This window comes from Chelonoidis abingdonii, chromosome 17 (genome assembly GCF_003597395.2).
Source record: "Chelonoidis abingdonii isolate Lonesome George chromosome 17, CheloAbing_2.0, whole genome shotgun sequence".
Lineage (NCBI taxonomy): Eukaryota > Metazoa > Chordata > Testudines > Testudinidae > Chelonoidis > Chelonoidis abingdonii.
Genome location: NC_133785.1, coordinates 38346149 through 38359800, shown reverse-complemented (window position 1 = coordinate 38359800; position 13652 = coordinate 38346149). Strand labels below are relative to the sequence as shown.

The 13652-nt window shown below is 41.4% G+C and overlaps 1 protein-coding gene across 5 annotated transcripts in view; it reads right to left on the bottom strand.

The window, feature by feature from the left end:
- The window catches only part of FHIT (fragile histidine triad diadenosine triphosphatase), a 1173656-nt gene that overhangs the window by 769978 nt on the left and 390026 nt on the right, over positions 1-13652 (bottom strand). The window lies entirely within an intron of this gene.

Below are 13652 nucleotides of genomic sequence, written 5' to 3'. Positions count from 1 at the left end.
ATGTGTGCAACTGATTGTTCCTTCCTAAATGGAGTACTTTGCATTTGTCCTTATTGAACGTCATCCTATTAACTTTAGACTGTTTCTCCAGTTTGTCCAGATCATTCTGAATTTGAATCCTATTCTCCAAAGCACTTGCAACCCCTCCCAGCTTCGTAGCATCAGCAAACTTTATAAGTGTACTCTATATGCCGTTATCTAAATCACTGATGAAGATATTGAACAGAACTGGACCCAGAACAGATCCCTGTGGGACCCCCCTCATTATGCCCTTCCAGAATGACTGTGAACCACTGATAACTACTCTCTGGGAATGGTTTTCCAACCAGTTTTGCACCCATCTCATAGTATCTCCATCTGGGTTGCATTTCCCTAGGTTTTTTTATGAGACGGTCATACGAGACAGTATCAAAAGCTTTCCTGAAGTCAAGATATACCACGTCTACTCCCTATCCACAAGGCTTGTTACCCAGTCAAAGAAAGCTATCAGGTTGGTTTGACATGATTTGTTCTTGACAAATCTATGCTGTTACTTATCACCTTATCTTCTAGATGTTTGCACATTGATTGCTTAATTCTTTGCTCCATTATCTTTCCAGGTACAGAAGTTTCAGGACTATTTAGCCCAATTCAGGACAGATGGTCACCCTAGACACTATGCATGTAAAATTTCAGGCCCAATGGTAAATGTTTAGGAAAGTTATGAGCTAATGAAAAACAGAAACTGCTCTAGAACTTTTTATCTTAGTGTGTACTGCCAGTTACATTATAATATCTGAACCATGACCAGGAGCCCAAGTCAAATATCAAACACAGGAGTCTAGATCTCACTGAGATTAAAAACCAAGACAAATATGAAGAAAATGCAGTTAGTAGTTTAAAGTGACAACTGTTTAAACTCAGCAATTTCTGACACTTGCATTTTAACTTTTGAATGTCAATGAATTTAAAGGCTACATGTGTTAAGGAAGCCCCCATACAGGACACTACTCCACTGATGGAAACTGAACACTTTTAAAAGCCAAGTTAATGATTTCTATTTCGAAGCCAAATCCTGTGGTCTTAACTTCAGCAAGATGCTCTTTGAAGTCTATTGCAGCAACTAATTATTGCAGGACCAAGAACAAAGCCCACCAGAGGAGGCAGTGCTCAAAGTAAGTGGAGCCCCTAAACTCTGCAGAGGCTAGATCTGCCAGACCAGAAGCCTTTACACATCAAACCTCAAATTTCCTGAGCAAGCAAGTGCAGAACCACCTCCTCGCATTAATACAACACTATGGTTGAAATGCCAAGTGTCCAGATTCAGTTAATCCCCAGAGTTAATATTGGTCCCTCAATGAAGCATTTCCGATGGTCTCCTTGTTTACTTTCTTATTGTGCAATATGGCTGAGTTAATACTGTTAAAACAACCTTAATCTGGGGAATCCCTTGACTTGAGTGATACTTAAACCTCACCATTGCATTCACACACCCTATTTTGCCTTTAAATTATGTAAAAGGCTGAATCATATTTCTCTCTCTCTCTCCCTACTACCCTCCAAGCAAGGTAGCAGAACCAACTGTTGCAATCCTATTGACACTATTTTATCACTCTTACATGAAAACCGCTACAGGGGATGCAGGAAACAATTCTGTCCTCCACTGCAATCTGTATTTGGAAGCCTGGATACTTTGATCAGCAGAAGGAAACATGCAATATAACAGAAATTTTAGTAAACCCACTAACTCGCTTTGCTGTCTCTCGCTGCTTTGGGAAAGCCACAATTTTCCAATATAATATGGGAATTATCCCTCAAGAGAAACCTGTACATCAAAATGTTAATACTGCTTAGATTTTTAACCAAGAAACATGGGGGTGAGACAGATAGAAAAGCCAGAGTAACTATGCCAAAGGAATAATTTGATACAGTTAATCCTACATGAAGGCGAGAGAAGCAGATTACAACTTCATGGCAGCTCTTGTCAGGGTTCCCCCCATTTCTCTGAATGGTCAGAGAAATATTTTCTTATGCATAATTTGGACCAAGCAGTAGATTGCCATCATAGGCAAGTGGAGATAAGTGAGACTGCGTGGTTGTGCCGAGGGGAAAATTCACATGTGATAAAGGTATCCATCACCATTAAAAAAAAAATGGTTCAAGTGAATTGTAGAAACTAAAAACTGGACAATTTCTTACATAACGCATGAATGGCTGGGATGCGCTGAGTCCAGAGCCTTGGCCAACAAAGATACTGAGTCATCCGCTTCAACTGCCAGTTATTAACTGCCTCAAGTTCCACCAATGGCTGACTTAGAAAGTATCAGCAAAAGATTCACTAGTTGGCATGGTTAACAAAAGGGACAATCACCCACCCAGTCCCATGTATTAAAGTAGAAAACTCAAAGCAAGAGTACTGTCTCTGTTCCTTGGCAGACATGTAAAAACACTAACAAGAAATGTCTCCTTCCATCTTCAGAGTGTCAGAAGGCTCTGTCCATTTCTCCTGAATGACGACCTAGCAACTGTGATCGAGGCATTTCTCAGCTCAAGGGTGAGCCATTGTAACTGTCTGTAACTGGAGCTACTCAAAGCTCAGCTTGTGTAACACTCAGAAACTTACCTGGGGAGCAGAACTGACAGTGAAAGCACATCACCAGTGATTTGCACTTTCCACTCACTTCCCCCAGGCTTCCACCCAGATGCACTCACTCTCATTCTGTGACCCCTGGAGAGAACTGAGCTCAGTGGGGACAGTGAAGTGCCCAGAGTGATCTCCCCATGAGATAGAGGCCTTTGTGGCAGAACACCCTGCTATAGAAGATCAGAATGTGGCCTGACTCAACTTCTTTCAGTGCTCTCTGTAAAACTCACTTTTCTATAGCAGCGTTCTTTCAGCAACAGGTGCTAAAGAATGACAGACCAAGCAGGGAAGAGGGGAATCCCTCAGTATAAAGGGACCAACCCTAGGATACCAAAAGGCCCTCTGGAATAAATTTAATGTTACTTTTAACATTGTAGTGAGCAGATCAGTACTACAGCAAGTACCTTCAGAGGGCAAACATAGACTGCGTTTGTTCAGACAACTGGGACACTGGTGGACCCACCTCCCTTTAGCCAGCCCACCCACAGAAGCTTCTAACCCCCACCATTCTGGAAGAACGCTCAATTCATGTAACTCAACACCCCCTCCCCCCAAATGACTGCAAGAGTTGGTTCACTTCTAGTTCTTGCTAAACAAACAGCAGGGGGTTTCTCTCAAGCCCTTTCTGAAACCCTCAAGGTTCACACAGCCTAATTTATAACAATAGTGATTTTTTTGGTGACAAGTCACTGAGCTGTAATTTGCACGAAAGAGACTTCCTGCCTCACAAATCCAGAAGCCATAAGGAAGTCGCAAGAGTCAGAAATGGAAGAAGAAGAATTTTGACCTTCCAATCTGGGTTCTGCACTAATGTGCACCAGCCTCAGCCTCCTGCACTAGACTGATAGCTGACAGAACCAGCCATTAGAGAGAAAAGGTCTATGAGGTGATAGCTTTTATTCAACCAACTTCAGTAGGTGAAAGAGACCAGCTTTCCAGAACCAGTCACAAGTCAGGCCTCTTATGTCTGTATTCTTGTCCCTTTCACATCTCCTGTGGAGTACTGCCAACGACAAAGCATCCCATGTAGCACTTCAAAACAAATCACTAAGCATCCTTTATAATAAAGGACACAAGGAACTGAGTCATAGCTGAACAGAACTGTTACTTATTTTAACAAACCAAACTGATCTGCAGTTGTTATAACATGGTGTCCCTCAAAGTGGGAAATAAATTAACAGGTAAAAGTACTTATTTCTATACTGTTGGAAACCAGTTCACAATGGATGGGATCTGCCTAGGAACCCCTGGAGAGGGAACACAAACTGCTATCCCAAGGAGAAAGGAAAGGTTCAGGAAAAAATAAGGAATACACAGTAAGAACTCGCAGGGTGACATTTTCAGAAGTGCCTGAATGACTTTGGAGCATAAGGCCTGTTCACTCTCCATGAGACTTTGGCAGCTTTGAAAAAGCTCATCTTCAATCTGAAGATAAGGAAGTATGCAGGTTCTGCTGAGGAGAGAAGACATGTAGGGCAAACTAGCTGCTGTTCTGCAGAGTTCTTGCTGATCTCCCTTTTCTCTTCACAGGGGAAAGCTACTGGGCAGTGAGTTTGGGGTCACTGCAAGAGATTGCCCTTGCTGCCTGCCTGCGATCCTCCTTGAGGAACCAGAATCCTGCTGGTCTGCGGGCAAGTCTATCAAATGTGACCTGTGATGTGAGACTCTTCGCAGTTGTATGCGTGCTGTCTTTTCCTTCTCTTGGCTCTAAACAGGAGAGGATTTAGGTAGATCTTCTGAGTCACCCACCGCTAAGAACAGTCTTCCATTCCAGTGTCCAGGCACTTTGACCACAGAAAGACCCCTGAGTATTCTTGGTTTTAACTTTTAATAAGGAACTGACACCTCTTGGCTAAAATCTATTGTTTTCTGCCTTGCACTTCTCCATGCAAACTTGGCAAAAAGGTCTGGCAACAATCAAAAAGGCAGAGCCATGGTTTGGGCATTTTCTTTCTTGTGCCCTCATTCAAGCACATTTCTGTCATTAAGAAGTGACAATCCCCAACCTGCTACAACTTGCCTTCAAGATAGGTAGAGAGAAAATGAACAGGAAGCCAGACAAAAGGAGCCCAAAATGTCTGACTCTGCTGCCTATCAGCTGAAGGACAGGGAGCATCCACCCATTACAAACTGGTGACCAAGGCTGAAGACAGATCTGTTCTATCGAGTCCGTCCCCATGCCACTGCAAGACACAGTCCCCCGATAGGAGGAGATGTTTGGACTGAAGGATGTGGGAGATGCCTGCTGTATTTTATGACTATTATATGTTTGGCGTGTTATATCAGTATAATGGGTTAATTCCCACAGAAGGTAACTGCATATACATGGGAAAGTGGACATAGCTTCAAAGAGCCCCATTAAGTGATGCTTAAAGGACAGTACATGTTCTGAAATTTTACATCTGACCATGCTGAGACCAGCAGTATGGCTTAGAGTGGTGGGGCGGGGGAGGAAGGAATCTAGAGCAAAGAACTTTGGGGATGATAAAAACAGCCCCCAAAGCACAACTGGGAAGCAGACTGAACCCCTGAGGTGGGAGTGTCTGGGATAAACTAGTCCTGCTTACACCTCTGGAAAGAGTAAGGTGTGTAGACATATGGTGTTCAGAATGCTTTTTCTCTTGTTATGCTTTGTTCCTAACGCTGAGATTAAACAACACTTTGCTCTGTAGAGGCTGTTTTGGATCATACGGTGCAGCAAGTCCTGAACCATGACATGTGCTATCAGTTATCTACACTAGATTTTAGCTAAAAATGATATTTAGGACTTGTCCACAGAGGGTTAATTCAGATGAAGAAAGGATGCAAATTTAAAGCAGAACAGGTATTCTTGATTCATTTTCTATTAATCTGGAATAAGAGTGTTCTATTCTGAATTAGCTTAAATTGTAAAGTGGATTAAGGCTCGCTTATTCCATATTTTTATTTATACGTTATTCATATGATGAATCTGGCTCCCCAGATAAACAGAAAATAAAAAGCTAATGAAACTGTATTGTAAAGCATATTTTAGCTGGCAGTTTACTAAGTGTCAATACAACGAATTTTTAAAGTGTTAACATACTAAACTACCAAAATCAAGAAATTATGATGAAAAGCAAACTCACCTTTAAGTACACCAACCTTACTGGGCTTTAAAGAGAGGCCATCAATTTGAAATCCCATCAAGATTTTTAAAAAGGAGTTTTATACCTGCTTCTGAGACCCCGGCCAATTTTTCTTGTTTTACAATTATATTTTCCTATTTTTAAAAGGTGTTTTCCCTCTTGACTAAAGAAAGACTCACAAAAAACCAAACAACAACAGGAGAAAGTGACAAACTGATTATACAGTGAAGCTGCCTAGGCACTAAGACCTGTCAAATGCACGAAGTAAACAAACAAATAATAGAGAAAAAGGGTTTTCCCTAATCCCTTTTGGTTATAGCAACAAACCCACGCATGGTGGCTTAGGGACAGATGATACTTGATATAATACTAGGTAATGTGATTTTTGAGTTTATGGAGTCCCTTTAAAGCAACTTCTGCTCAAATATTGGGGAAATCATCATTAGACAGCTTAATTGATCATTAATTTTCAAGCAACGAACAACTTTGCTGGGCACTAGACTTCAAACTTGGAAGTTTTCTCTGTGGTTGCTAGTAAATTCTCTTTGGCCACAAAGGAGACCGCAGCAATAACACTTTCCCCCTAACATAACATCTGGCAACACAATTATATTGATCAGCTGATTTCAATTATCTTTGTGGAAGAAAGCTTTAGGTATCAATAAATAATTTCTTACCACCCCATCATGCTTTATTGTGCACTAAGATAGCAATCAAATTGAGGGAGGGAGCCTTTCGGTTGAGAGCGGTGCAGGGATTTAAATCCACCATCTAGCTTCTTTTTAATAAACATGCAGTGATTGGATAATTAAGTCTCTTACCATTTGCCCGCTGCTCCTGCTGTTCAGATCTCCCCACCTTAAACAGATGTAAAAAAATCTACGTGAGCAAACTACTGAATTGTTGCACTGTTGGACATGCTGTGCCTTTATGACTGCAAAATTCTTTTTAAGGAGAGGCAGAAGACTGAGCTTTGCTCAAGTGCAATATTTCAATTCTAGCCCATTGTGGAAGAAGACACTGCATGGAAAAACACTTCCAGTGTTTGAGAAAGTGCAATAATACAGACTGAAACTGTACATATATTTGCCAAAACAAACCAACAGAAAACAAATAAAACAACCCCCCCTCTCCCCGCAACATTAACTGAGGTCTTAGCGAAAACTCATTCCTGAGCACAAATTCAAGACAGATAGACCCTAGAATGGACGCTCCACTTTCTAGTGTGTCTCACTCAGATGAAATTCAAAAGAACAATCACAAGTGATAACACATAGGTGTGGTAGTTATATAGACAAGTCATTTGCATGCATCTTTAATTAACGACAGCAAATCATGTATTTTAGTGCACTTGCGCTGAAAGTATTATCATCTCGTTCTGTAGCTTCACACATAGCATATTAAACATGCAGATTATTTTTGTTAATAAATGGTACTCAGGGCTGCATGCATGGTGCAGCTAAAATAGCACAGTCAAAAATACCACACTGTTGTTATAGAATCATTGAATGTCAGGGTTGGAAGAGACCTCAGGAGGTCACTTAGTCCAACCCCTGCTCAAAGCAGGACCAACCCCAACTACATCATTTATAGTCAGAGACAGAATGTAATTAGTATCCCACTTTGCATATGTGACTGCTGCCACTTTATTACAAAGACTTAACAGATAAACAAGAATTAGGATATGACCATTTGCTCTCATCTCCACTGTCGTACTCTAATGAAAGGGCACTGCTCAGTTCAGTTTCCAAATATGTAAACACATGATACCGAATTTGAAGGCAATCTGAAAAGAAGGCCACAGAATTCTACACTGACAATAGCACTGTATTCACACAAGAAGAGCAAACTATTAATATCTGGGATATAAAGGATGCTCATAGTGTAATGATGATAACATTATGATCCAGCTATATTATGCTGAGCAATTCCTCCCTTTTGTTTATATGTTGTTTTCTTCTATTAGAGGGAGCAGCAGCGGGATGGAGGGGACATGGAGGGAGGGGGTTGGGGTTTTTTTGGGGGGGAGGGCAGGGGGAGGGAGCTAACTTTTCTTCCATAAAGTCAAACTCTGGTAAGACAACAAACTCAAGTTGCCCAAAAGGACTGGCCTTCCTGCTTTGTATTCTTTTTGGTTTAGTGGTACTAAGAAAATTAGCCTCTCTGTGTCAAATGCAAGTGCAACCAACAGTGACACTTGTGCATGGAGAAGCTCTTTCAATTGCCAGAGAGCACAAGGAAGGAGGTACAGGTCTGGCCCTGGTGTGGTAGACCCTTAACTGGTTCCAAAACAAGTTACAATACTGCAGCCAGAAACACAATACTATAAAATAGAAGAGAATCAGAAAGCTGTGCAAATGCTGTTGCATCAAGAATGGCACTGCATGGATACCAATATTTCACAAGTGCACTAGAACAATATGATTTCTTGAAGTCCATCCTCACTGACCTGGGAATATTTGAAGTACTGGTTCCCCCTGGATTTTCTTATCTTAAAAGATAAGATGAGTGGAGACAAAAACATACTATATTTTACAGTTTTGGCTAATTGTAAACACCGGTGATGCACCAAGTAGTCAAAAAACAAGCAGGCATCTGCTAGTTTCTTTTGACAATGTGACTATAACACTTCAGAGCTGTTATAAAGTATACCTCATCTTGAAATGCATCAGATAAGGACAGTCTAAAAAAAGGTCAATGGAAGGAGAGCTTTAAAAGCTTGCGAATCTCTCTCACACACACATGCACATACACACACTTCTTGTTTTCTCTGTCCCAAAAGCTAAGTCCTAAACATCATCCCACAGAGGCACCTTTTTTATCCCCATTAAGGCCCATAATTAACACACACGCTCTCTTAGGGGTCTCTATAGCCCCCACATCATAATTCTAATGGACTGCCAGGTCTACTAGAGTTTAGATTTAGACCAGCACCACTCTGCTAACTGCTCTAAAATCTGCACAGTTAATCAGATTGTCTTGAAATTCAGTGTGCCTCATGCAGGTGCAGAGTATGATTAGTGACCCAAATTTGGGGTCATTTGACCAAGGGTTCCCCAAGATACCCCCCCCCCCAAATGTAGTAATTTTGAAGTTTGATCCTTTCGTGTGAGCTGGGATCAGGGGGACTCTGTCTGCATCCAAGCCCCTCTCCCTGCTCCTCCTCCCCACCCCCACATGTGAGCTGATATCTTGCCGGGATGGTGATGAAGGTAATATAAATTTAAACATCTGAAATCCAGGAAATGACTAGCTAAAGATACACATCACGCCTGGCCAGAGTTTGCACATGCACAGGGGTTAATCCTAAGGCCTGCTCTGAAAGTATTATCCATGGGGACACATGGCTGAAACAGGGCTGGGAGACCCATCCGGGACATGTAGCGGAGCTGGCAGCTCAGCTCAGTGCATAGCTCAGGCTACATTACCCAGAAGTGGATGACCCTCTAGTAAGCTGGTGCTTGTCATGTATGTATGCAGTAGCAGATGAGAGCAAGGAGCAACTTCTCCTGTATTAAAGGATTCAACAGGGCTAACTAATGACTTAAAAGGATGGAAAGGGGAGGGTGCACTGGAAATGTTGGCATGGGTGGGAGAGCCCGACATGTTGGAGGGCACAGCGGGGGAGGGAGGTAGAGAAACAGACAGACTCACCAGTCTTATCATATCTGTAAAGTTACTGTAACCACCACGAAGTGAAACTGTCTACTAGATTCTGGGCCATAGACCATGTCTGAGTTCTCTCACCAGCCATGTTAGCAATTACACACTCCAAATATTCAAAAAACGTGACCTTAATCCCCATTTCCCAGTAGCTATCACCAGTTCTGCCACGGGGGCAGAGTTAAGGTTGCATGTTTGTTGGTTTTCAGAAGTTTGAGTCTTGCTGAACCTGACATCCTGGAAAGGCACAAGATACAGCCAGACAATCTTAACTCTGTGCTAATGATTTATTTGTTTTTGTCAGTGAATAGTATCTAAGTATGATGACTCATAAATTGCAATGAAACAAACTCTCAGCTGCTGTCCATCACTGGTACCTAGTCACTCTATTATATGAACTGACAATATAGTATAACCCACCTATCACAACAAAAGGATACACCATCACTGTAAGCACTCCTTTCCCTCCCACCCCCAGCAGATCTTTCCTCGGGGTGTAGAATCTTCACACACCAGTTAGGACAGAAGCATGAGAAACAGCACTGAGAATGTCATCTCCCTTTTCCCCTTTCATGCTCATGTATCTCACTCTATTACCTCTCTCTGGTTAATCAGACTTTCCTGTTGTTGAAGCCAATACAAAGCTACTTATGAGTCCATCAGATGATGGATAAGGAGTACACCACAGTTTGTCAACTTATGCTTTGTTCCCTTACAGATTAACCTTTGAACCCAGGTGAAACTCTAGAATCTATTACTTTGCCACACAAGCAAAATGCTTCAATAACTGCCCAGGACAGAATACAGAGTGGTGTTTTTCCGAGAGCAGAGTTAAATAGATTTAGCTACTGAATCATTATATTTACTTCTAAAGCAGATGGATTCAACTACTTGACCACAAACATGAGGCATTCCCCCTTAAAAATGCTTAACATTAAAGTCGAAAAGAATCAGTCTTGTGGAAGTTTATCTCGTAAATATTTAATAATTAAAAACTACCACCATGACCTAATCCAGTTTATCAAAATAACTCACAGGAACAGATTAAGTCTCATGACAAATGTATGAGTTAAACAGAACATTTGACAGAGTGAAACTGAGACAGAAATCATGATCACATAAGCAAACAGTAAGTGACATTTCATAGCATGCGTATGTAAAGTTCTCCCAGGTACCCATTTGTAATTCAATACGTAACACTGATGCAACTTAATGGGGTCGTGAATGCTCAGCACCTTTCCAAATCTAACCAGATATTGTGCCAAGAAACCACCAAAGCATATGCACCTGCAGGATCTTTCAATCACTTTCTGGTCCCCACTAACCTTCTCCAGTGCAGGGGAAGCCTTTTGAAAGCCTTTTCCCCGCATGCCTTCCCACAACAGACTCTCTATATGTGGCAGAACCACATTTGAAATTTTGGTCTAAGTCAATACATACTGCATCAGTGGGCAAGATCACTCCAGGAGCCCAGCATCTGGAACCCTGATTTGCTGGCGTCAGTAGAACAGCTAATGAACTTGCTTCCAAAAGTCTTCAAGAATCCCAGTAGTTAACAAAACAGCACCACCTGGCACAGACAGGTTCTCAGTTGGCACGTGCTTTACGAAGGTCCAAGAGAACAGTTATCCCCATTTTACAGAATGAATGACTGAGGCACAGAATACTGATGTGCCAAAAGTCACATAGCAGAACTGGAAAGATAACCCAGAGCTGATTCCCTATCTGGTGCCCTATCTTCTAATCCATCTTGCCTCTCTTTAGTCCAGTTATTCATAGGACAAGAAAAACCTGTTATTGTACATGGTACCCTGGAAAATAAAATATTCTGATACAAACCACAGCAGACTGAAAAACCCTCACAGCACTGGCCCCTGTGTAGTCCCAGTAGACTTGGTTCAAGATGATCTGCAAAACTAATTCCTGGCCTTTTTGACATCCATCCATTTGAAATCAGAGCTGGTTTTAATATATTTTGAAAGGAGACTCAGAATGACCTATTTTACATTTCATCTCACACAGTCTGTACACCAGATGAATCTTGAATATTCACTTGTTCCCACTGTGGAGGCTCGTGACGTCTAACTCTAACTGCCAGCCTCTAAAGAACTGCAGGAAGAGAGCAGCAGTTTACAGTTTCCCAGTGAAATGGTCTAGCAATATTGTTTTCCTTCAATTTCAGTAAAATAGCAAGTCAGGTTAATCCCTGGTGTAATGGTCTGAAGGCAGGTGAGAATTTCACCCGTTGGTGGGGTTTTCCATACATTGTAATGGCAGTAACACTGAACCCAATGTTTAATGTCATGTTAATTAAAGATGCGGGCCCGCCAAACTAGTCAAGAAGAAAACCCTCCTTAGAAATGGTGGCCCCTATGCTGTTAATTGTTGCATACCTGAAGCCAGCTCTGTCTCAGTACACAGGAGAGTGAACTATAAAAGATAAATGTTTCTCTTTATGCAATGGGAGCAATGAGTAATAAAATCATATCAATTATTCACAATGCTTCCCAGCAGCTTCGAATTTCAAGACCAAAAAAACCTGATAAATGGGCAGCTAGATGAGCTTCAGCTGAGGAGTAAGTATCCTGTGGTGAAATGCAAGTAACCCTGAAGGACTAGAGATTGGTATGCTGGTACCAAGTTCTCCCTCACCCCCAACATTCTTACTAACATAGCCCCCTTGCCAAAGCACGGGTTTCAGTTCTGACAGTAACACTCGACACCACTGAGTAGCTAATACTCTGAGTTTTCCTTCTAAGAAGCATTGGGAATGCTGGAGAAACCACGATTGGCTCCTGGCGTCTCTCGTTTGAAGTGTACTTACCACATTGGAGGTAGAGTACTTGAGTAAGGGCAGATTCCACAAGTACCGTGGCTTCTCTCTGTTTCACTGTATTTTAAAGGTTCTAATCCTGTGTTTCTGTTATCTCTAATTAAATGATGTTTTAAAGATGCAAAAAACAAATCTTGCTTATTTGTTTAGTATCTGATTAAACTGAAAACCCTTTATCGTTCCTATCTTATTTTCTAGCCTATGAAAATGATAGTGAACGAAATATGGCAAGTAGAAGCAGAGACAAATGCATTTCAAAGTGTTTAATGAGACCCCTGAGATAGTAAATATCTTCTGACCAATGAAGTAAACCTTTCACAGGAATGTGGCTTAATGTTTTATTCTGAAGGATAAATCTAATCCTTGACATGCACAAAAATGAAATGCAAACATTAAATTACTTTCTTTCATGGTGTTTCTTCTGTTAGGTTGCCCACCAACCATGTGCCCCAGGGACAGTTGGCACAGATCCAGAAAAGTAACACCCATTTAGCTCTGTGAATGGATGGTGAACAGTCTTTCATTGCACTGTGCCACACAACACAGTGGCCTGAAAGAGTAACAAAAAGGAAGAAAAAGCTCAAGGCACTAAACAACTGACTGTGTAATAAGTCATTACTCACATATATCCAAGTAAAATGTTGTTGCATTTCAATCATTCATTGGTGTATACATTTCTGAAGTTCCCATCACTTAAATAGCATTATGTAAATTAAAGAACATTAACAGCCATTCCCAAGAAGGAGCCAGCTCTCCTCCAATCCTTCATGCTCTGAAACTTCTGACTTGCAACCCCTCCCAACTTGGTAGCGTCCACAAACTTTATAAGTGTACTCTATATCCCATTACCTAAGTCTCTGCTGAAGATATTGAACAGAACTGCACCCAGAACTGATCCCTGGGGGACCCCACTTGATATGCCCTTCCAGGTTGACTGTGAACCACTGATAAATGCCCTCTAGGAACAGTTTTCCAAGCAGTTATGCACCCCACCTTACAGTGGCTTCATCTAGGTTATATTTCCCTCATTTAGGAGAAGGTCATGCGAGCTAGGATCAAAAGCCTTACTAAAGTTAAGATTAGGAGTACTTATGGCACTTTAGAGACTAACAAATTTATTTGAGCATAAGCTTTCGTGGGCTACAGCCCACTTCATCGGATGCATGCAGTGGAAAATACAGTAGGAAGATGTGTATATATATATATATACAAAAGGATGGGACTGAACAGCTACACTAGGGTGTTAGCATCACACACTTATGGAGCTCACATATAAGACAGGTTGACAAAATCAAGACCAAGTTGAACAAAGGAGTGAGCGATTCGTCATCCCAAATCATGATTAATAAGAAAATATGATTATGACGACATTGACATTACGGGAATAATTTTATGCTAGGTAGCATTAACGTATATCTTGCAAAGG